Raw genomic sequence first — 25833 nt, forward strand, 5'->3', positions numbered from 1 at the left:
GGTTTCTCCATGTTGGTCAGGCTGGTCTGGAACTCCCGACCTCAGGTGATCCGCCCACCTCGGCCTCCCAAAGCACTGGGATTACAGGTGTGAGCCACCATGCCCGGCCCCATCCTCCTGTTTCTGCCTCCAGAGTAGCTGAGGCTCAGGATCTTTCTGGGTTTTTTTTCTAGCCCCACTTTGAGTTTGTTTCCACGGCACGCCCAGCTAATTTTGTATTTGTAGTAGAGATGGGGTTTCTCCATGTTGGTCAGGCTGGTCTGGAACTCCCGACCTCAGGTGATCCGCCCACCTCGGCCTCCCAAAGCACTGGGATTACAGGTGTGAGCCACCATGCCCGGCCCCATCCTCCTGTTTCTGCCTCCAGAGTAGCTGAGGCTCAGGATCTTTCTGGGTTTTTTTTTCTAGCCCCACTTTGAGTTTGTTTCCACGGTACATTGAGTTACTATTGTTTTGTTTTGTTTTGTTTTCTCTCTTAAGCACCTTCCTGCACACTGAAGTTGCTGTTTTGAATTTCTTCTTTCATACGTGTGTGTGTGTGTGTGTGTATGTTTTTTTAAATGAGGTCTTCTCAGTCCCCAGGCTGAAGTGCAGGTGTGTGATCACAGCTCACTGCAGCCTGGACCTCGTTGGGCTCAGGGGATCCTCCGTCTTAGTTCTCCCAGTAGCTGGTACTACAGTCACGTACCACCACACTGGCTCTTTATTTTGCATTTTTTACTTTTTATTTTTGTAGAAATGAGGTTCTGCCATGTTTCTCAGACTGGTCTCGAACTCCTGTGATCAAGCAATCCACCAGCCTTGACCTCCCAAAGTGCTGGGATTACAGGCATGCACCATCCTGCCTGGCTGGCTGGCTATCTATCTATCTATCTGTCTATCATCTCTCTCTGTCTGTCCGGCTCTGTCTATCTGGCTGGCTCTGTCTCTGTCTTTCTGATCTATCTATCTATCATCTTTTTTTTTTTTTTTTTTTTTTTTTTGAGACAGTCTCACACTGTCACCCAGGCTGGAGTACAGTGGCATGATCTCAGCTCACTGCAACCTCCACCTCCTGGGTTCAAGTGATTCTCCTGCCTCAGCCTCCTGAGTAGCTGGGACTACAGGTGCACGCCACCACGCCCAGCTAATTTTTGTGTTTTTAGTAGAGATGGGGTTTTACAATGTTGGCCAGGATGATCTCGATCTCTTGACCTTGTGATCCGCCCACCTCAGCCTCCCAAAGTGCTGGGATTACAGGCGTGAGCCACTGGCACCCAGCATGTATCATCTTTTTAGTAGAGATGTGATCTTGCTATGTTGTCCATGCTCTGGATATATATTTCTTTTTTAACTTTAATTATTATTTTTTAATAGAGATGCTGTCTCACCATGTTGGCCCCGGATAGTCTTGGACTCCTGGGTTCCAGGTATCCTCCGTGGCCTCCAAAAGTGCTGGGATTACAGGTGTGAGCCACTGTGCACGGTCTGGTCATGTTTTTGATGTGTTGATTCTTTCCAGTCCAGATGCATAATCTCATGTCTGAACATTCCTGCTGGTGTCATTATGACATATGACTTTACCCAGCACCAGAGTGATTTGGTGCCCCTGCCCTGGCCTAGCCCATGGAAGGGATTGTGACATATCCCTGGAGCCAGTACCGAGGTGGTGTGACTATTCTACTGCCTTGGCACTACCCACAGGGGACATTATGACATCACTACATCTTGTACCCAGGTGGTGTGAATCTTCTCTCCAGCCTTGGCTCTTCCACAGGGGACATTGTGTCATATCGCTGGGCCCCACACATAGGTTATATGACTCTCCTGCCTGTGCCCTGCCCATGTGGGCCACTGTGACCTTTGCTGGGTCCAACACCCAGGTGATGTAACTCTACTGCCTAGGTCCTGCCTACAGAAGATCTTGTGACATATCCCTGCACCCATCACACAGGTAATATGGCTCTCTTCTCCTGCCTGGCCCCTGCTTACAGAAGGGATTGTGATGTATTACTGGGCTCAGCACCTAGCTCACATGACTCTCTGCCTCTTTCTTTCTAGGTTCTGCCCAAAGAGGATATTGTGACATGTCACTGGGCCTAATACTATGCCGACATACTCTTTTTTTTTTTTTTTTTTTTTGATCATTCTTGGGTGTTTCTCGCAGAGGGGGATTTGGCAGGGTCATAGGACAATAGTGGAGGGAAGGTCAGCAGATAAACAAGTGAACAAAGGTCTCTGGTTTTCCTAGGCAGAGGACCCTGGGGCCTTCCGCAGTGTTTGTGTCCCTGGGTACTTGAGATTAGGGAGTGGTGATGACTCTTAACGAGCATGCTGCCTTCAAGCATCTGTTTAACAAAGCACATCTTGCACCGCCCTTAATCCATTTAACCCTGAGTGGACACAGCACATGTTTCAGAGAGCACAGAGTTGGGGGTAAGGTCATAGATCGACAGGATCCCAAGGCAGAAGAATTTTTCTTAGTACAGAACAAAATGAAAAGTCTCCCATGTCTACTTCTTTCTACACAGACCCAGCTACCATCTGATTTCTCAATCTTTTCCCCACCTTTCCCCCTTTTCTATTCCACAAAACCGCCATTGTCGTCATGGCCCATTCTCAATGAGCTGTTGGGTACACCTCCCAGACGGGGTGGTGGCCGGGCAGAGGGGCTCCTCACTTCCCAGTAGGGGCGGCCGGGCAGAGGCGCCCCTCACCTCCCGGATGGGGCGGCTGGCCGGGCGGGGGGCTGACCCCCCCACCTCCCTCCCAGACGGGGCGGCTGGCCTGGCGGGGGCTGACCCCCACCTCCCTCCCGGACGGGGTGGCTGCCGGGCGGAGACGCTCCTCATCTCCCAGACGGGGTGGCTGCCGGGCGGAGGGGCTCCTCACTTCTCAGACGGGGCGGTTGCCAGGCAGAGGGTCTCCTCACTTCTCAGATGGGCGCGGCCGGGCAGAGACGCTCCTCACCTCCCAGACGGGGTCGCGGCCGGGCAGAGGCGCTCCTCACATCCTAGACGGGATGGCGGCCGGGCAGAGACGCTCCTCACTTTCCAGACTGGGCAGCCAGGCAGAGGGGCTCCTCACATCCCAGACGATGGGCGGCCAGGCAGAGACGCTCCTCACTTCCCAGACGGGGTGGCGGCCGGGCAGAGGCTGCAATCTCGGCACTTTGGGAGGCCAAGGCAGGCGGCTGGGAGGTGGAGGTTGCAGCGAGCCGAGATCACGCCACTGCACTCCAGCCTGGGCACCATTGAGCACTGAGTGAATGAGACTCTGTCTGCAATCCCGGCACCTCAGGAGGCCAAGGGTGGCGGATCACTCGCGGTTAGGAGCTGGAGACCAGCCCGGCCAACACCGCGAAACCCCGTCTCCACCAAAAAAACACAAAAACTAGTCAGGCATGGTGGTGCGCACCTGCAATCGCAGGCATTCGTCAGGCTGAGGCAGGAGAATCAGGCAGGGAGGTTGCAGTGAGCCGAGATGGCAGCAGTCTATGCTGACATACTCTTATGCCTTGACACTGCCCCTAGAAGGCATGGTGATTGATTGCTGGGCCCAGAACCAATGTGATGTGAGTCTCCTGCCTGGACCCTGCCTACAAGGTGCATTGTGACATATCTCTGGGACCTTTAATTATTTTATGTGACTCTCCTCTCTTACCTGGATGTTGCCCAAAAAGAGATTGTGACATAAATTTGGGCCCAACACATAGGTGATGTGACTCTCCTCTCCTGCCTCTTCCTTGCCCACTGAAGAGTGAATGACTTATTACTGAGTTCAGCACACAAGTGATGGGATTCTTCTGCCTGCTCACAGAAGTCATTGTGACATATATCTGGGCCTATCACTGAGGTTATGTGACTCTTTTCTTCCTGGAACCTGTCCACAGTGGGGAGTGTCACATGTTGCTTGGCTCAGAACCTACATGATGTGATTCTCTTTTTATGCCTGGGCCCTGCCCACTGGAGTGATTTTGACATGTAGCTGGGCCCAGCCCCAAGGTTATGTGACTCCACACATCTTCCTGAGCCCTACCCACAGGGGGCATTGTGTCATATCTCTGAGACCTTCAATGAGGTGATGCGACTCTTTTGTTTGGGCCCTCTTCTCAGGATATTGTGACATTGCTGAGCCCAGCATCTAGGTGATGTGACTCTTCTCTACTGTTTGGTCTCTACCCAAAAAGGGATTGTGACATATCACTCTGTCAAGAACCTAGATGAGGTGACTCTCCTCTCCAGCCTGGGACCTCCATACAGTGTGTATTGAGACATATCACTGGGTCCAACACCTAGATAACGCAACTCTCCTGCATGGGGCCTGCCCATAGGGGTATTATGAGCCATCTTTCTATTAATCACCTAGGTGATGTGACACTCCTCTTTTGCCTGGGCCCTGCCAAAAAAGTATTGTTACATATCACTGAGCCCAGCACCTAGGTGATGTGACTCTTTTCTCATGCATGGGCCCTGCCAACTGGGGTGTTTGTTACATATAGCCGGGCCCAGCCCCTAGGTCATGCGATTCTTCTTTTTTTTCCTGAGCCCTACCCACAGTGAAAACTTTGACATATTTTTGGGCCCATCATTTATGTGATGTGACTCTTGCATGGGCCCTCCCCACAAGGGGTAGGGTGACATATTGCTGAACCCAGTATGTAGGTGATGTGACTCTCCTTTATGGATTGGGCTTTGCCCAAACAGGGATTGTGATGTATTTCTGGGCCCACCACCTAGCTGTTGTGATTCTTCTCTTCTGCCTAAGCCCTGCATACATTGTGTATTGTGACATATACCTGGATTCAGCACCCAGGTGATGCAACTTTATGTCATGAGAACTGCCTACAGAAGTATTATGACATCTCTTTTTCTTTTTCTTTTTCTTTTTTTTGAGACAGAATTTGCTCTTGTTGCCCAGGCTGGAGTGCAATGGTGTGATCTTGGCTCACGGCAAACTCCACCTCCCGGGTTCAAGTGATTCTCCTGCCTCAGCCTCCCGAGTAGCTGGGATTACAGGCATGTGCCACCACGCCCAGCTAATTTTTTATTTTTTTTTAGTAGAGATGGGGTTTCTCCATGCTGGTCAGGCTGGTCTCAAACTCCCAACCTCAGGTGATTCGCCCACCGTGGCCTCCAAAAGTGCTGGGATTATGGGCATGAGCCACTGTGCCTGGCCGACATACCTCTTTTTCATCACCTAGATGATGTGACCATTTTATTTTCCATGTCCCTGGCATATTTTGGGTATAGTGACATATCATTGAGTTCAACACCCATTGGATGGGATTATCTGGGAGATTTAATTCCCCTCTTCTGTCTGCACCCTGACCACTAGGAGGATTGTGACGAATCACTGGTCTCAGCAATCAGGGGATTTGTTTTTTTTGCCTGGTCCTCGCCCACAGAGAACATTGTAACATATCCCTGGTCTCAGCACTCAGGTGATGTGACTCTTCTGACTGTATTCTGCTTTCAGGAGGGGATTGTAGCATATTCCTAATGGAGCACCAAGGTGATGTGACACTGCTGCCTGGTCCCTGCCCTCAGAGAAGATTGTGACATATCACTGCCCCGAAACCCAGGTGATGTGAGTCTACTGGTCGGTCCCTATTCACTGGTGGGATTGTGATGCATATCTTGGCCCAGCTTACAGGTGCAATGATTGCTTTCATACCTTGAAACAACCAATAGCAGATACACTGTCTCTCATAGCCAGAGTTAGGAAAATGGGTAATATCTTGGGTCTCCTCTTCGTGTGAAAGTCATGGAGAATCTCTCACATACTGTGTAAAGTTGTCAAAAGGTACAGCGGATGTCCTAACAGAACTCAGCACACAGGTGAGGTTGTGACACTCATATGTATGACCTGCCGACAGTAAATATTTCATCCTTCCATATAAACATAGCTCACAATTCAGGTTCTGAATATCACACCCAGAGGCAGTCAAATGTTGGAAAATGGAATCTCATATGTGAATTCGCTCCATGCGGGGGTTGGCATCTTTCAGACCAAGATTTGGCACACCTGTGAGTCTGTGACTCCACTAAGGGGACACAGTTTGCAGGAGGGATTGAGGTTCTTATACATGGATCCAGACCATCATTGAGACTGTGACTCATTTACTTAGACTCAACATACAGGAAGTGTTAGATCTCATACCTAGAACAAGAAAATGTGTGGAATTGTTAATCTTATGCTTTGACCTTCATGCAGGTGTGATTGTTACATACACCTCTGCCCAGCACCTGAGTGATTTGACTCTTCTGCTTGGGCCCAGCGTACAGATGGGATTGTGCCGCATTGCTGGACCCAGCACTTAGGTGATGTGAGTCTATTCTCTTGCCTTATTGCTTTTCACGGAGGGCATTGAGACATCACTGGGCCTAGTGCCCAGGTGACGTGACTTTCCTCTACTTCCTGGGCTTTTCCCAAGAAGGGATTGTAATATATTGCTGGGACCAGAACCTAGGTGATGTGACTCTCCTCTCCTGCCTGGTTCCTCTTGCACATATTGTGACATGTGGCTGGTCCTGACACCTTGGTGATGTGACTCTCCTGCATGGGACTTGCCCACAGAGGTATTACAACATATATTTTCATTCATCATCTAGGTAATATAATTCTCCTCTTATGCCTGGCCCTGCCAAAAAGTGGGAGATTATGGCAAATCACTGAACCCAGCACCTAGGTGATGTGACTCTCTTGTTTGGCCTGGGCCTCTCATGTTTTGGGTATTGTAAAATATCACTAGGCCTACCACCTATGGGATTGCATGCTCCTACCTTGTCTCTGCCCACAGGGACCTTGTGACATATATCTGCACCCATGATCTAGAAGATGTGACATTTATTTTTTGCCTGCACCCTGCCCTGCACAGGAATGATTGTGACATATCCTTGGAACCAGACACCAGGTGATGTGGCTCTTCTGCCTCTGTCTTGCCCACAGGGAGCATTGTAACATAGTGCTGAGCTCAGCACCCAGGTGATGTGACTCTGTTGCCTGTGCTGTGCTTTCAGGACAGAATTGTAACATATCCCTGGCTGAGCACTCAGGTGATGTGACACTCCTGCTTGGCTTCTTCCCTCAGAGAAGATTATGAGATATCCATGGCTGAAATCCAGGTGATGTGACTCCCCTGCTAGCTCCCTTCTTATAAGTAGAATTGCGACATAGGCTGTGGTCAGCTTACAAGTGTGATGATGACTCTCATGTCAGCTTACAAATGTCATGATGACTCTCATGCCTCAAGTCAGCTATTAGAAGAAATACTGGCCAGGCACGGTGGGTGGATCACCTGAGGTCAGGAGTTCAAGACCAGCCTGACCAACATGGAGAAACCCCGTCTCTACTAAAAATACAAAAAAAATTAGCCGGGCGTGGTGGTGCATGCCTGTAATCCCAGCTACTTGGGAGGCTGAGGCAGGAGAATCGCTCCATTGCACTCCAGCCTGGGCAACAAGAGCGAAACTCTATCTAAAAAAAAAAAAAAAAAAGAAGAAATACCTTTCATAGCTCAGAAAAATGAGCGACATCCTGGGTCTCTCTTTGTATGAAGGTTATAAAAGATTGCCACACCCCCACACATAGTATAATGCCCTCAAGTGTTAGAGTGTGTCATCACAGGGCACAGCAAACCTCACCAACCATTAGTATTATCACCCTCACACATGGAAAGAGCCCGCTGCTGAGGTCTTGAATCTCACATGCAAACAGTCCACAGTTGGAATTGTGACTGTCATATGTGAGCATCCAGCCACAGTTGGGATGGTGACACATTTCTAAACTCAAAATCATTGGCAGATGAGGTCTCTACTATTTGGATCCAGCCAATTGGAGAAATGTTGACTCTCACACCTGGGCTTAGGGCCACAGGTATGGTCATGGGGGCATATAAACATGAAGGGGTCAGAGTGAATTGTGACCCGCATTCATACTACATAAAGCCCCTTGGATAGTATAGAGAGTGTATTAACAAGGCCCAGCACACAGGGGAGATGTTGACAGTTGTATGTACACCCACCCAACGGTATACATCATCATTTCCCCACATGAACACAGCCCACTTTTGGGGTTCTGAATCTCACACCTATAGGCAGTCAAAGGCTGGAAACTTGACTCTCATGTGGATTCAGTCCACAGGTGGGTTGGTGACATTCAGAGCAAGATTCAGCACACCTATGTGGCTGTGACTTTACTATTTATACGTGGCATGCAGAAGGAGTTGAGGCTGTTGTGCACAAGTTCAATCCACCGTTGAGATTGTAACTCCTGTTCTTAGACACAACATGTAGGAGGTTAACACCGGGACATGTGTGGGATTGTTAATGTCATCCCTGGACCTTCCTGCACTTTTAACTGTGACATTTTTCTTTTTTTTTTTTTCTTTTTTGAGATGGAGTTTCACTCTTATCACCCAGGCTGGAGTGCAATGGCACAATCTTGGCTCACTGCAACCTCCGCCTTCTGGTTTCAAGCGATTCTCCTGCCTCAGCCTCCGAGTAGCTGGGATTACAGGCATGTGCCGCCATGCAGGGCTAATTTTGTATTTTTAGTAGAGACGGGGCTTCTCCATGTTGGTCAGGCTGGTCTCAAACTCCTGACCTCAGGTGATCCACCCGCCTGGGCCTCCCAAAGTGCTGGGATTACAGGCGTGAGCCACCGTGCCCGGCCCAATTGTGACATTTTTCTTTTTTTTTTTTTTTTTTTTTTTTTTTTTTGAGACGGAGTCTCGCTCTGTCGCCCAGGCTGGAGTGCAGTGGCGCGATCTCGGCTCACTGCAAGCTCCGCCTCCCGGGTTCACGCCATTCTCCTGCCTCAGCCTCCCGAGTAGCTGGGACTACAGGCGCCCGCTACCACGCCCGGCTAATTTTTTGTATTGTTAGTAGAGACGGGGTCTCACCGTGTTAGCCAGGATGGTCTCGATCTCCTGACCTCGTGATCCGCCCGCCTCGGCCTCCCAAAGTGCTGGGATTACAGGCGTGAGCCACCGTGCCCGGCCCAATTGTGACATTTTTCTATGCCAGGCACCTGAGTGATCTGACTGTCTTGTCTGGGACCAGCCCACAGGTGGGATAGTTCTGCTGAACCCAGAACTGAGGGGATGTGACTCTTCTTCTGTCTTGGTGCTGCTTGTAGAGGACATTGTGACATCTCACTGAACCTTGCACTTAGTTGATGTGAGTCTCCTCTCCTGCCTTGGCACTGCCTACTGGGGCATTGTGACATATCTCTGGGCCTACATCCAGGTTATATGACTCTCATGCCTGTGCCCTCACCACATTGTGACATATTGCTGGGTCCAACACCCTGGTAATGTAACTCTACTGCCAACAAGGAACATTGTGGTATTTTTTTCACCTATTACCCAGGTGATGTGACTCTCTTCTTTTGCGTTGTTCTGCTCACAGGGGGAATTGTGACATATCACTTGGCCCAGTACCAAGCAGGTGTGACTCTTCTATTCATCATAAGTCCTGCTTTCAAGGGAGATTGGGACATATTGTGGGGCTCAACACCAATGTGACATTACTGTTTTGCCTTGGCCCAGACCTTAAAGGCACTGTGACGTATTGCTCGGCTCAGCAACAAGGTGACGAGAGATCCTGTGTGGACATTGACAACAGAGAGCATTGTGACATATCTTTGGGAGCATCAGCTATTTGATGTGACTCTCCTTTTATACCAAGGCTTTGCTCATAGGGGAGATCGTGATGTATCTTCTGGCCCAGAAATCAGGCAATGTGTTTCTCCTGCCTGAGCTTTGCTCACAGGGAGCATTGTGACGTATCACTGAGCCCAGCACCCAGGTGATGGGACTCTACTGCCTGTCCCCTGCTTTCAGGAGGAAATTGTAACATATCTCTGACCAAGCACCCAGGTGATAAGTCTTCTGCCTGGTGCCTGTTCTCAGGGAAGATTGTGACATATCCCTGGCCCAGCACCCAGATGATGCAGATGACGTATCTCTCCTGCTCACTCTCTATCCACAGGTAAGATTATGACATATAATCACGCCCAGCTAATTTTTGCCTTTTAATAGAGAAGGGGTTTCGCCATGTTGGCCAGGCTAGTCTCGAACTCCTGACCTCAGGTGATCTGCCCACCTTGGCCTCCCAAAGTGCTCAGATTACAGGCGTGAGCCATGGTCGCTGGCCTAGGGAGTGTGACTTTCTTTTGCTGCCTGTTCTCTACTCAACGGGGTAATTGTGACATATTGCTGGTCCCAGCTCCTAGCTGATGTGACCGTTTTCTTTTTCCTAGGTTCTGCCCACAAAGGAGATTGTGGCATACTGCTGGGCCTAACACTAAGGTGATGTTACTTCTCTGCTTTGGCTATGTCCTTAGAAGGCATTGAGACACACTGCTGGGCCCAGCACCAAGATGATGTGAGTCCTCTGCCTGAACCCTGATCACAGGGAGCATTGTGACATATTTCTTGACCCACTGCAATCTCTCCTATGGACAAAGCCCAGGTAAATGCCCTATTTTACCTATGTGATGTGACACTCCTCTTCTGCCTGGGCCAAGCACACCAGTGATGTAATTATTCTGCCTGTTCCCTGCACACAGGAGTCACTGTGCTATATATTTGGGCCCATCACCTAGATGATATGACTGTCCTCTTCCAGGGTTTGTCCTCGGTGAGAATTGTGATATATCACTTGACGTAGCTTCTATGTGATGTGGCTCTTCTCTCATGCCTGGTCCCTTCCCTCTGGGGTGATTGGAACATAAAGCTGATCCCCACAGCTACGTAATGTGACTTTCCTGTTTATAAGCCCTACCCACAGGGGGCATTGTGACATATCTAGGCCTCTCACCTAGGTAATACGACATTTATGCCTAGGGGGTATTGTGAAATATTACTGGACCAAGAACTTAGGGGCCCACAGGAGGCCTTTGTTACATATCTGTGCATCCATTACTTCGGAGGTGTGACTCTCTTCCATCTGCACCATGCCCATACAGAAAATTGTGACACATCTCTGGGTTCAGCAACCAGGTGGTATATCTTTTGTGCCCAGGCCTTGCCTGCAGAGAGACATAGCTGGGCCCACTACCCAAGTGATGTGACTTTGATGACTGTGCCTTGCTTTCAGGAGGGAATTTTAGGGCAACAGAACCCTGGCCAGGCAACCAGGCGATATGCCTGGTTTCTTCCCTGGAAAAATTGTGATATATTCCTGACCCAGCACCCAGGCGATGTTATTCTCTCATTTGCTTTCTACTCACAGGTTGGATTGTGACATATACTTTAGCCCAGCTCACAGTTGTGATAATGACACTCATACCACAAATCAGTCAGTAGGAGAGATACTGGCACTTGTAGCTAAACTTAGAGAAACAGGTAAATTATTGGGTCTTCTCTAGGTAAGAACATTATAAAGCATAGCCATTCTTTCACAGTTTGTATAAAGTCTTTGGATGGTACAGAGTGTCATCACAGGGTCAAGCACACAGGTGAGACTGTGTTTCTCATATGAACAACCTACCAAATGTTGGCAAACGTACCAACACCCTCACACATGGACAGAGCTCACTGGAAAGATCCTGAATTTCACACGTGGATGCAGTCCACAGTAAAAATTGTGACTGTCATATGTGATCATGTGACCACAGTCAAGATGGTGACTCATTTCAAAACAAAGCTTATAGGCAGATGAGGACTCTTCTCTCTGGTCCTAGCCAATTGGAGAGATGTTGACTCTAACACATGGGCTTAGGTCCATAGCTACGATTATCAGTTCATACTAGAACAGAATTCTCAGAGCAAATTGTGACTATCATGCATATTGTATAAAACCCTAAGATGGTAACAGAGAGTTTTGTAACAGGGCCCAGCACACAGGTGACATTCTGATACTCATACACACACTCAGCCAACAGTAAAGATTGTCATCTTTTCATATGAACACAGTTCACTGTTGAAGTTCTGAATCTCACACCTAGAGATAGCCAAAAGTTGAAAAATTGACTTTCACACATGGATTCAGTCCACATGTGGGCTGGTGACTCTCAGACCAAGATTCAGCGTATCTGTGAGGCTGTGAGTCCACTAAGGGGACACAGTCCACTGCAAAGATTGAGGCTGTCATGCAGGTATCCAGTCCACCATTGAGATTGTGACTTGTGTACTCAGACTCAACATACAAAAGGTGTTGACTCTAATACCTAGAAATGGGACATGTGTGGAATTGTTAATTTTTTTTTTTTTTTTTTTTTGAGACGGAGTTTCAATCTTGTTGCCCAGGCTGGAGTGTAATGGTGCGATCTCGGTTCACTGCAACCTCTGCCTCCTGGGTTCAAGCGATTCTCCTACCTCAGGCCTCCTGAGTAGCTGGGATTACAGGTGCCCACCACAATGCCTGGCTAATTTTTTGTATTTTTAGTAGAGATGGGGTTTCACCATGTTGGCCAGGCTGGTCTTGAACTCCTGACCTCATGTGATCCACCTGCCTGTCTCCCAAAGTGCTGGGATTACAGGTGTGAGCCACCACACCCAGCAGGATTGTTAATTTTATCCCTACCTTTTCCTTCAACTGTGACTGTAACATACACCTCTGCCCAGCACCTGAGTGATTTGACTTTTCTGCGTGGTGCCTAGTCCACAGATCAGATTGTGATACATTGCTGGACCTAACACTAGGTGGTGCGACTCTGTACTTTTGCCTCGGCACTGCCCACATGGGACATTGTGACATATCACTGGGCCCCTCACCCTGGTTATGTGACTCTCCTACCTGTGCCCTGCCTTCATGGGTCATTGTGACATATTGCCATTTGCAACATCCAGGTTATGTAACTCTCCTTGCTGGGTCCTGCCTACAGGAAGCTTTATGATCTATCTGTGTATTCATCATCCAGGTAACGTGACTCTTTCTCCCAGGTCCCTGTTCAAAGAAAGGATTGTTACTTATCAATGGGCCCAGTGCCTTAGCTGATGTGACTCTTCTACCTATATTCTGCTTACAGTGTACATTGTGACATACTGCTGGGCTGAACACCAAGGTGATGTTACATTTTTGCCTTGGCGTTTCTTTTCATCAAGCATTGTGACATATTGTTGGGCTCAGAACCAAGGTGATGTGATCCTTCTGCCTGAACCTTGCTCAAGAGTCAACACCTTTTGCCCAACAAGAATAGTGACATATTTGTGAATCCATCGTCTATGTGATGTGACTCTCTTACTTGGATTTTTCCTATAGGAGAGATTGTGACATATCACAGGGCCCAGCACCTAGATAATGTGACGCTTCTTTCCTTCCATGGCCATGTTCCCATAAAAGAGAGTGACTTATCCCTGGGATCAGCCCACAGGCTATGTAATTGTTCTGCCTAGTCCCTGTCTACAGGGGTTATTGTGACGTATCTCTTGGTCCCGTTCTTCTTCTCCCTGGGACTTGTCCACAGTGGGAATTGTGACATATCACTTGGCCCAGCACCTGTGTGATGTGACTCTTTTCTCATGCTTTGGCCCTGCCCACTGGTTGGTTGTGATATGTAGTTGGGCCCAGCTCTTAAGTTAGGTGATCTTTCTCTTCCTCCTGAGCCCTACTCTCCCAAGACCAGCTGGGTCATGGAGACCCTAACCCAGCGGAGCTAGAGGAATTAAAGACACACACACATAGAAATATAGCATGTGGAGTGGGAAGTCAGGGGTCTCACAGCCTTCAGAGCTGAGAGCCTCAAACAGAGATTTACCCACATATTTATTGACAGCAAGCCAGTGATAAGCATTGTTTCTATAGATTACAGATTAAAAGTATTTCTTGTGGGAAACAAAGGGATGGGTGGAAATAAAGGGATGGGCTCTGGCTAGTTATCTGCAGCAGGAACATGTCCTTAAGGCACAGATCTCTCAAGTTATTGTTTGTGGTTTAAGAACGCGTTAAGCAGTTTTCTGCCCTGGGTGGGCCAGATGTTCCTTGCCCTCATTCCAGTAAACCAACAACCTTTCAGCATGGGTGTCATAGCCATCATTAACAAGTCACAGTGCCACAGAGATTTTGTTTATGGCCAGTTTTGGGGCCTGTTTATGGCCAGATTTGGGGGCCTGTTCCCAACACTACTCACAGGGGACATTGTGACATATCTCTGGGGCTCTCATCTAGATGATGTGACTTTTCTGCCAGGGCTCTTTTCTCAGAGGATACTGTGACATTTCTTGACCTAGAACCTAGGTGATGTGACTCTCTTCTGCTTGGGCTCTGCCTGAGATGTGACTTTTTTTTTTCCCCTGGGCTTTGCATACATTGTGTATTGTGATATATGACTGGGTCTAAGACCCAGGTAATATGACTCTAACTCATGGGTTCTGTTCAGAAGGGTATTATGACGTATCATTTGTTCCTCACTTAGGTGTTATGACTCTTGTCTTTTCACTGGAACCTGCCAAGAAGGGTGATTGTGACATATCACTGGACCCAGCACCTTGGTGATGTGACTCTCCTCTCCTCCTTGGGCCCTGCTTACATTGTGTCTGTTGAAATACGGCTGGTCCAACACCTAGGTAATGTGACTCTCCTGCATAGGCCTTGCTAATAGGGGATGTATGACATATGTTTTGTTTATCACTTAAGTGATGTTACTCTCCTTTTCTTCCTGAATCCTGTAAAAGGTGGGGGATTGTGACCCTATCACTGGACCCAGCACATAAGTAATATGAGTTTCCTGCATAGGCTCTGTTCAGAAGGGTATTATGACATATCTTTTTGTTCATCACTTTGTGACTTGTCTTTTGACTGGAACCTGCCAAAAAGGGTGATTGTGACATATTACTGGACCCAGCACCTAGGTGATGTGGCTCTCCTTTTTTTCTGGGCCTCACATATTTTGGGTATTGTGATGTATAGCTGGGCTCAACACCTAGCAGTTGGGGAGCTCCTTTCTTGACCATTCCCACAAATGACATATCTCTGCTATGACCGCCTATGACACATGGCCTAAATATGTGACCCTTCTTTTCTGCCTGTACCCTGCTAACAGAGAAGATTGTGACAAATTGCTAAGTGCATTGTATCTTGTGCTGACCTTCTATCTCAGCCTGTGACCAAGAATGCCTAACTGCCGGGGAATGCAGCCCTGTAGGTCTCAACCTCAATTTACCCAGCCACTATTCAAAATAGAGTCACTCTGGTTTAAATGCCTCTGACATTAAGATACACTGTAAAATTATGAAAAAAGTTTATTTGAATTTTAGCAAATGAGAAATGAAATAATTAGAATGGGCTATTCTGAAAGATATAGCATTAGTTATATTTGTGTTTGAGTTTTCTATTAACCTATATTTGTTACTTATGAACAGATACCTTGTTTTATTCTGTCTAAACAGATACACTAGGTGGGGTGTGGCGGCCATGCCTGTAATCCCAGCACTTTGGGAGGCCGAGGGGAGTGGATCACCTGAGGTCAGGAATTTGAGACAAGCCTGACCAACATGGCAAAACCCTGTCTCTACTAAAAATACAAAAATCAGCTGACCATGGTGGCGGGTGCCTGTAATCCCAGCTACTTCAGAGGCTGAGGCAGGAGAATTGCTTGAACCCGAGAGGTGGAGGTTGCAGTGAGCCAAGATCATGCCACTGCATTCCACCCTGGGTGACAGAGTGAGACTCTGTCTCAAAAAATAAGATAAAATAAGCGGCTGGGCATGCTGGCTCACGCCTGTAATCCCAACACTTTGGGAGGCCGAGGAGGGTGGATCGCAAGGTCAGGAGTTCAAGACCAGCCTGGCCAAGATGGTGAAACCCTGTCTCTACTAAAAATACAAAAATTAGCCAGGTGTGTTGGCAGGTGCCTGTAATCCCAGCTACTCGGGAGGCTGAGGCAGAGAATTGCTTGAACCCAGGAGGCAGAGTTTGCAGTGAGCCGAGATCTCACCATTGCACTCCAGCCTGGGTGACAGAGGGAGATTCTGTCTCAAAAAAAAGAAAAGGACATAAATTTAATGTTAAGTATGGACTCATAAAGAACCTAGACAGCCACCAAGCCATTTGTTTATTCTTGATTTCTTAAAGCTTCCATTATTAAAAGCTCTGCATTCCATTACTCATCACAGAAGAGAAAATAATCTAAATTAAATATGAATTAAGTTGTGTGTGTGTGTGTGTGTGTGTGTGTGTGGTGATTATTCTAAATTACTAAACAGATTAAGGCCAATTTTTTATGTCAAACATATAATTCTGAGAAACAATCAATACTTTATGTACATTTCTGTTACCTAATAGGCTATTTAAGCATTTATACAGAAATTTTATACAGTTGTCATTTTTAATGCATGTTTTCTGATAGTATAAAAGCTTTCTCATGCAAGAAGGCTGATGTTATAATAGTAGCTAAAAGAATATTAGAAAATATGTTTTTTTTTCATGGGACATTTCTGAAAGGTCTCTAATGATCAAGATACTTATTTCACTAGACAAGTTGTAAAACTGTTAAATAAGGTATTGTTCCTGGACCAAACTGAGAGTTGGGCTGCTGTTTCTCATGGCCCAATAACGAGATGCAGATGAACTGGGGAGGAAGAGAGTTTTATTTCTGCAACCGGTTACAGGGAGAAGGCCTGGAAATTATCACCAGACCAACTCAAAATTACAACGTTTTCCAGAGCCTATATACCTTCTAAGCTATATGTCTACATGTAAGTGTGCTTTCATCTAAAGAGATAAGTGATTAACTTCTTTTATTTAATCTGTAACTAAGGTCTGAGTCTTGAAGACCTTCCCCTGCAGCCTCAGTAAATTTACTTAATCTAAATGGGTCCAGGTGCTGGGGTAATTACCCTTATCTTGTCTCCTGCTAAATCACAGTGGTTTGGTGAATTCCTTCAGACCTCCAATAAACCTGTTTGTGGAGGCCTGGGGAATTGCTTCAGACCCCCAATAAAACTTGTTTAATCCTATAAGGCCCAAGAAAGGCCTAGGCGAAACTCTTGATGGGCTTTTGTTACATCCCAGCCTTTGTATAAGGTCACTGGCTTTTTTTTTTTTTTTTTTTTTTTTTTTTTGAGACGGGGTCTCACTCTGTCACCAGGCTGGAGTGCAGCTGTACAATCTCGGCTCACTGCAAACTCCACCTCCAGGGTTCAAGCCATCCTTCTGCCTCAGCCTCCCAAATAGTTGGGACTACAGGCACATGCCACCACGCCCAGCTAATTTTTTTGTATTTTTAGTAGAGACGGGGTTTCACCATGTTGGCCAGGATGGTATCGATCTCTTGACCTTGTGATCCGCCTGCCTCGGCCTCCCAAGGTGCTGGGATTATAGGTGTGAGCCACTGCGCCCGGCTGGTCACTGGCTTTTAATATTTAACTTAACCACTCAGTCAGTACTGAAACAGTTGTTAGTGAGGTCTGGCCTGCCACAGTATTATAGATACAATCGTATTGAGCAAAGCTAACTAAATTGACTGGATTGCTTTTGTAATTGCAGATTGATGACAATCAGATTCACTTAGAGTGGAAAAAATATGTTGGCCCTTATAAAATAGTGATTAGAAGGCCTATGTGCGTAATAGAACCTCATGTGTCTTCTGCTACTAAAGTCTAACATTACTAAATTCAACCAGGCTTTAATGCATTATGGCAAAGCACATTTTCACCAGGTGAGGAAAGCCTTTACTAGTCTACTGACTGAGGAGAGTAAAACCCTTTATAATCAAGAACTCAGAGATTGAATCTGCCTGCCACCTACACTGATGCAAGACTTCAAGACCTTGAACATTGGATTGATAATCTCACAACTTAGAAGGGCCCCTTCAAACTCTTGAAATTGTAAACCCATAGGAGATTTTAAGGTAAAGCTAACCAGGAAAGTTTGTCCTCAAAAGCAGATGGCCGTCTCCATGTAGATAGCTTTTTTCACAAGATCAAAAATCAAGACATCTCGTTATCATGACACTCTTAGTTCACAGTTTGTTTATGGTTCTACAAACCACGGAAATTTTAAAAAGTGGTCTCTTGTGTGCAGTCATGGGGGTATACTTATATGTAGAGAATTTTGCAGCCAACATTATGTATGAGGAAACTTATTCCTTGAAAGGTAAAAGAAGAAGGGCCAATGTAGGTGAGAAGTTTTAATGAAACATTTGTTTTCTCACAATATCAAAAACAGAATATTGGTCCACTGCTCTTAACCTATTTCATAAGTTAAAAAGAACTTATTCAGAATAGGTTAAAGAGCATTGCCAGGAGGCCATTACTCTTCTGAATGGGTATCACTGTTTAGAGTAAATGAGGCAATGGTTACAAATTGATCCCTCTCAATAGGGCTCTATAGCAGATTATACCATAAAAACTATGCTTACACAATAGACTTTAAGTTTTCTCACAAAGTTATGCTAAATATAATTTCTTTTGATTACTTACTGGATAAATAGATATCTGTGCAGTTGCTAATAGTTGCCCATGGAGAACTACAGCCGGTATTACAGAGATGCAGTTGTAGATGATTCATGAACAGGCTGATTAGATGAAATGAGTAGATCATTTATCTAGCTAACTATTTGATCTATTTAATTTTAATTGGTTGTTCATGGGGACCCTGGCTAAAAAGCATGCTTCAAACTCTTGGTATTATCCTCCTGATACTCAAAATGGTAATCTTCCTACTGCACTGTATTCTCTCAAAAGATATAAACGTTTGAATGTAGTCATCTGTAGAATGTCAAATGGTCTCTCTTTAACTGGAATGACAGAAACTCAAAGACATATGTGACTATGAAGACAGCACAACCTATGAATGACATGCTAAGGACAAAAAACAAAAATAATGGAAACTGAGAGTGGCACTAAAGCCCCGAGTTTTGGTTACACTGTGACCTATGTAAGAACTTAACCAAACGGGGAATTTTTTAAAGAAAACTATTGGAGGCCATAATTCTGGACTGAGCTTATGCACTAGGTCCAAACAAACCAAACCAAAATGAGTCACTCATGCTGGATGTGACATAATTAAACTAAAAATTTAAGGCAACAGGTAGATTCTAAAACTGGCCAGGTTTTGTTTTTCTTCTCTAAATAGCAGATTTCAACACAAGGAGGTCCCCTGTACTCTAACACTTTAAAAAACAAATAAAAATAATTTCAAAATAATAAACTGAGGTTTTTATTTCCACTTTACAAACCCACAGTTCTGCTGTTTCACAGTGAGATTTGAGTCTAAATAAGTACATTTTTGATGGTGACAAAGTGATATTAATGTCTAAAGTTTTGGTCTCAAACTTGAGAAGATGACAAAAGGGAGAAATTGTTAAATTAGTTGTAGCCTAAAGCTTCCCTCTTATGTTTAATTTTGGCTAATAGGATTTGTTTTTTGTTTTTTGTTTTTTTTACATAGTAAACTTAATGTTCAAATAGCACATATCTTAAGCTGTAATAAATCTGGCTGTTTCTGTACCTCACTTCCATTTTCTGTATGTCATTTTGCTTTTCTGGTTCATAAAAATTTTACCAACATGTGGCTGTGTTGGAGTCTCTCTGAGCCTACTCTGGATCCATAGGTTACCCGATTTGCAAATCATGATTTGCTCATTTAAACTGTTAAATTTAATTTTTCTAAAGTTTTCTTCTTTTACAAATTTTCAAATTTTTTATGATGAAAATAAATAATGTGTTATTGAGCTTTGATTTTCTAAAATCATCCCACAGCTATTTTCCCAAATAATAATAATATAATAATAAATAATAATACAATAATTTCCCAAATAATAATAAAAATAGTGAAAAGGCAGCTGATGATACAAGTCTGAAGGAGCTCAGTTGAGCCCAGCCTAAATGGCTGACCATCTCAATTACGAGCGAATAAGTTTTGGATGGTTTGTTATGCTGCAATAGCTAACTAATACATGCACCCTGTGCAGATGGAATGCCAGGATTTAATGACAGGTTGATTACTAGTTACCTTCTGACAGTGGACACCCTAAAGATACTGACTTTTCTTTTCTTTTTTTCCCGATTTGAAGTTGGATGTCTCCTAAGACAATGTTGAGTAATGCAGAAATACAGGTAGACATGTATGTGTGTGATTGGTGCTTATACTCACACAGTACCCCACACCACAGGAAAAAAACAGATAACCACAGCCTGACCATTAGAGCCAAGGCCAAATAGCAAAATAAGTTTGCCTTTAATTTATTTTCTTCATATCTTAAAGTTAGAGGTTAAGACTGTGGACAGACCCGAAGACATAGAGTTTTCTTCTCCTGTGGCCCCAGAATTTTTTGTTCACTGTCTGATCTCTGGATGAAAGGTGGACAACAGGTGGCAAAGAGTGGTCTACCTGTGGTTATTTTATTTGTGCTGCCCTCTGCCCTTGCTATGGCCACTATCTGTCCCACCCTCAGAACCGAAGATAGATGTTAGTAGAGAGAGGCTGTCTCCTCACCTCTGGCAGAAAAGGGATGTTCAGGGCCTCCACCCACCTGACATCAGAGCTGCACTTCAACGTGGCGGCTGTTGGCCATGTGTGGCTCCTGGGTGCCTGGAATGTGCCTGGTCTGAACTGCAATTTGCTAGAAAAGTAAAATACAGAGTTGGTTTCGAAGATTTAGTTCCAAAAATATATATAGTGCCTTAATAATTACATATTGCTGTGACCCCAGAAAATCTGAGACATCAGTTAATTTAGAAAGTTTATTTTGCCAAGGTTGAGAACACGCCTATGACATAGTTTCAGGAAGTCTTGAGGACACCTGCCCAAGGTGGTCAGGGAACATATTGGTTTTATACATTTTAGGGAGACATGAGACATCAATCAATATATGTAAGAAGTACATTGGTTCAGTCTGAAAAGGTGGGACAACTTGAAGCAAAGGCAGGAAGACACGAAGCTGGAGGGAGCTTCCAGGTCACAGATAGGTGGACTCAAATTCTTTTGAGTTTCTGATTGGCCTTTAGTTCCCAGCTTGAGTTTTCCTTAGTAATTTTGGGGGCCCAAGATATTTTCCTTTCACATTGCTCACATATTAAAATGATAATACTTTAAACATATTGGGTTAGTTACATTATTACAATCAATTCCACGTGTTTCATGTTTCTTTTTAAAGTTTGGCTACTGGAAAATTAAAAATTCACATGTGGCTCACATTTTATTTCAGAGGACTGCCTCCTTTTTAAAATCTCAGGCTGCCTGCTCAAAGGACCAGAAGCTAGGAAGGTGATAAAAGCTAAAATTTAAAAGTAATTGTTATTATATTCTTTTCATTTGTGACTAGCCATATAGTATATTTATAAATGCATATGACCTTACACACAAGGTTCAATGCAAACACCCTCTAGGGTGGGCCTGGCTCAGCTCGGAGGAAAGCCTGCCTGAAAAGGCTGCAGCTAGGCTGTCACGCTTCATTCTGCCCAGCAACTGATCACCCTCCGTCACTCAGGGCCTGAGAGGGCGGGTCTTAAACATTATCCAATCAGGCACGCAGCTGGAGCGGACAGGACGGTTTCCGGAATATGGCGGGGCTTTTGGCTCTCGCTGCAGCCAGAGCTCCAGGTCTCGTCTTCATTTCTGTGTCCTCTGTTCTTAGAGGCCCAGCCTGTGTGGCCCTGTGACCCGCAGATATTGGGAGATACACGGCTAAGACTCCAGGACCCCCTGGAAGCCTAGAAATGGTGAGAGTGCCGAGTCTGACATCCCGAGAGAGGGGGAGGGGCTGGTCGGAACCGTGGGAAGTGGCCGTGGCGGACTTAGGTCTCCCGGCAGTCAGCTCCACAATCTGCGCCCGGAATTCTCCTTGCCCAGCTCGGCTTCAGTCCCCTTCAGCCATAAGATGGCGACTGTGCTGACAGCCGGGCCCCGGGCGTCCTGTCTTCCCTCCGCAGTGACTGTGCCTGACGTGTAGCCCTGTCTGGGGAGCTCTGCACGCGCAATTCCGCAGTCTCTCCCAGATTGTGCAAGAACCATGGGAGGGGCGTCAGGTGAGAATAGTGACTCGGGATGCGGGTTCATGAGCGGGAAGAGCTTTGGTCCGTGGGGTTCCCAGTTCCCATTCTCTCCTATTAAAAATCTATGGGAGTGGCCGGGCGCGGTGGCTTATGCCTGTAATCCCAGCAATTTGCTGGGAGGCGGGCAGATCACTGAGGTCCGGCATTCGAGAACAGCCTGGCCAACATGGTGAAACCGCCTCTCTGCTAAAAATACAAAAATTAGCCGGGTGTGGTGGCAGGCATCTGTAATCCCAGCTATGTGGGAGGCTGAGGCACGAGAATCGCTTAAACCCAGGAGACCAAGATTGTGCTATTGCACTCCAGGCTGGTTGACACAGTGAGACTATCTCAAACAAAAAAAAAAAAAAAAAAAAAAAAAGGGGGGGGGAGTCACTGCAAAATATTAAAGAATTTAATTAAAGAGTGGTTCTAAAATTGTAAAGCACCCAGCTGTGGGATGTAGTTTGTGGTCCTTTGGAGGAGCTTGAAGGAAAGACTTTGCGCATGGTACAAAAACGCAAATTCAGTTATTGGTTAGGTAGGGTTACGTAGTTTCTTAATTTCCATCTTCAGCTTACAAAATTTCCTGGTTATGTAATCAGAGCTTAATTCCAGTTAATAGTTAACCCTGTATTTGTTTTCCCCAGTGTAGTAATTTACAAAAAAAAAAAGCATTTGAGTTGGTTGTTTTTTTTTTTGAGACGGAGTTTCGCTCTTCTTGCCCAAGCTGGACTGCAGTGGCGCGATTTCGGCTCACTGCAACCTCCGCCTCCGTGTTCAAGTAATTCTCCTGCCTCAGCCTCCTGAGTAGCTGGGATTACAGGCAGGCACCACCACGCCCGGCTAATTTTGTATTTTTAGTAGAGACGGGGTTTCTCCGTGTTGGTCAGGCTTATCTTGAACTCCCGACCTCGGGTGATCCGCCCATCTCGGCCTCCCAAAGTGCTGGGATTACAGGCGTGAGCCACGGCACCCGGCTTGAGTTAGATTTTTTAAAAGTAGGAATTCAGGCACTACAGCCACCTCAGTCGAATTGCCTAGCACTTAACTATTTTCACTCCCTACACAAAACTGATCTTCCCCTGCGTTTTTCACAGGTGTCCTAAGCAGGGTCTCAAGTCTACTCCCACGCCCCCCATTCCTCCAGCCTAACTCTGGCTTGCAGTAAAATACAAAATTTCCATTTCCTCCTGACAATCCCAAATGCCAACTCCCACTCCCTAATTCACACTACTAACTATTTGTCCTTTAGTGTACATTTTTGATACTGTATTTTAATTAAACATTTTTGACAAAGCATTGGATGGCACATTTTAAAAGATTTGTTTTCTGTTTATAAATATTTTCCATAAGAAGAAAGCAAGGAATAATCTTCTGACACTGTATTGTAAAAAAATCTTTGTCTCTTTTCCTTTTATCTTCTCTAGGCATAGAGATTTTATGAGAATGTTTTGGCATCAAGGTTTTTCTTGGAATTTTTGTGGGGTGATGTGTCCTCAGCCACCCTTTAGTTTTTTTCCTGGTCCTGGGTTCCAGTACTGTCTGTGAATAAACCAAGATATCAGTCATGGCTATGTCTGCAAGACTGTCTAATGAATATTAATTCCTGGGTCATTTTCTCCCATAGGACAACCTGTGGTATGGAGTGTAGCCTCTGAAGGGAGCAGGTGGATTCCCTGGGGCTGAGAGGAATCTCCTGGTGTACTTTTCGTTTGAAAAGCTAACCCCTTCAGATGTTAAGACTGTGTTCACCCAGCCCGACTTTCCTTTCTTTGGGCCACATTGCTGGTCACCCAATCAAATGCTGGTATTGAGTTGAAAACAAATAATTTCTGACCCCTTGATTCTCTACAATTTGTGAAAAAAGACTAGTATCTCTGCCGGGCATGGTGGCTCACACCTGTAATCCCAGCACTTTGGGAGGCCAAGGTGGGCGGATCACCTGAGGTCAGGAGTTCGAGACCAGCCTAGCCAGCATGATGAAATTCCGTCTCTACTAAAAATAGAAAATTAACCGGGCGTGGTGGTGCATGCCTGTAATCCCAGCTACTCAGGAGGCTGAGGCAGAAGAACTCGGGAGGCGGAGGTTGCGGTGAGCCGAGATCGTGCCATTGCACTCCAGCCTGTGCAACACGAGTGAAACTCCATCTGAAAAAAAAAAAAAAGTGATATCTCAAAAGACAAAAGAAACCCTGACCCCGGTGAGATGAGGCGAGAAATTGCAAAGTAAAATGCACTTGGGACACTTACTGGAACATAGAGCAGTCTCCTGAGAGGGTGGTTATTGAGCACTTAAGTGACTTAAGTGAGCGGGATGGGTAGGAGAATCTCTCAAGTGATTGAACTTGACACATGAGTCGGACACATCTGTTTTCTTATCAGCACTGCCACTCCCTGGGTTTGTCACTTTGAAAAGATTTGTTCACTTATATTGACTTCAGTTTTTTAACTCTAAATTGCAATTTTTTAGTAGAGCTTGAAAGGTAAGAAAATATTTACAAAGGACATAAAAGAGGTGGGTTTCAGAAAAATCTTTTTTTTTTTTTGTTAAAAATTCTCATGTACCTTTTTCTTTCTTAGAGTGAGTTTAGAAATTTTCTCAGGCTTTTTTTTTTTATGGCTGGGTGATTTCAAACAGAATTCCAAGGCTTAGATTTTGGAATGCTACCAAGGAAAAGAATAGGGAAAAATCTCTTCCATTTTGGCTGTAGAAAATGAATGCATTTCCAGAAGAAAATGTTGTAGATAATAGGTGAGTTACATGAATTCATGAAAACATCAGTTGTTTTTGCCAGATAAATTTCTGACAGTGAATATCTCTGTTCTATATCCTGTTATCTTTATTTCAGAGTTTAATGCTGTATTTTTTAGATGAAACTTGGTACCTCCTAGAAGTGTTCCCATATGACTAATTGTTTACTACTTTTTTTTTTTTTGAAATGGAGTCTTGCTCAAGGCTGGGGTGCAGTGGTGCAATCTTGGCTCACTGCAACTTCTGCCTCCTGGGTTCAAGCAATTCTCCTGCCTCAGCCTCCCGAGTAGCTGGAACTACAGGCGCACACTGTCGCGCCAGCCTATTTTTGTATTTTAGTAGAGACAGGGTTTCTCCGTGTTGCCCAGGCTTGTCTCGAACTCCTGAGCTCTGGCAATCTGCCCCTCCTAAAGTGCTAGGATTACAGGCATGAGCCACCGTGCCCGGCCTACTACATGATTTTTTAATGGAAATAATAAAATAATACATTTATAAAGGAATAGATACTTTTGCTTTTCTTATTGAGGTATGAAATGTAAGCATTGTAAAATTGCCTTGTTTTATATGAACATTGAGTAATTTTGCTGGATTTTTCGAACACTTAGTTTCAAAGACCAAGTGAATAACTCTGACATGGAAATTAAAACTTGAGCCCAGTGACTCCAAGCTAAGGCTAATATTGAGCCTGCAAAAGAAGGTTATTTAAGATCCAGTTAGTTCTTTCTGGGGAGCCTCCCCTGCAGGTGTCCCTGCCTGCTCACCCCAGCCATGGAAGGAGGCTTTATCCTGAGAGAAGCTACAGAGCCCTGGAAAGCTGGGAGCCCACAGGCAGATACAGTTACAGTTAAGGTGGAAGGGAACTGGGAGGATCTTAATGAAGATAAAGTTGTCCTTGTTTTGAGACAGTTTTTAGACTTTGTAAAATAGAACAAAGTTAGATTTGTATAAAAAAAAGAAAATTGAATTACCAAGGAGTATTGCAACAGGAGGAAATACCAACCATAAGAGCTTTAAGGATTGCAAAGTTTAGGCAGACAAAGCCTTTCTTTTCTTTTTTTAATAATTTTTTTTTTTTTTGAGATGGAATCTTGCTCTTGTTGCCCAGGCAGGAGTGCAGTGGCACGATCTCTGCTTACTGCAACCTCCACCTCCTGGGTTCAAGCAATTCTCATTA

The 25833-nt window shown here is 45.4% G+C and overlaps 1 protein-coding gene and 1 long non-coding RNA gene across 2 annotated transcripts in view; both read left to right on the forward strand.

The window, feature by feature from the left end:
* Positions 1-7017: 7017 nt before the first annotated feature.
* Positions 7018-19045, forward strand: LOC129135341 (uncharacterized). Its single transcript, XR_010153782.1, has 6 exons — positions 7018-7106; positions 9393-9431; positions 9533-9974; positions 10246-10457; positions 14344-14494; positions 17415-19045. It is a non-coding gene; the product is annotated as an uncharacterized LOC129135341 (long non-coding RNA).
* A 2760-nt stretch (positions 19046-21805) lies between these two features.
* Positions 21806-25833, forward strand: part of ZNF429 (zinc finger protein 429) — a 35625-nt gene continuing 31597 nt past the window's right edge. Inside the window, 1 exon segment of the mRNA XM_024351789.3 lies at positions 21806-21898. The gene's annotated coding sequence lies outside the window, so the exon portion shown is untranslated.

Source organism: Pan troglodytes, chromosome 20 (assembly GCF_028858775.2).
Source record: "Pan troglodytes isolate AG18354 chromosome 20, NHGRI_mPanTro3-v2.0_pri, whole genome shotgun sequence".
Taxonomy (NCBI): domain Eukaryota; kingdom Metazoa; phylum Chordata; class Mammalia; order Primates; family Hominidae; genus Pan; species Pan troglodytes.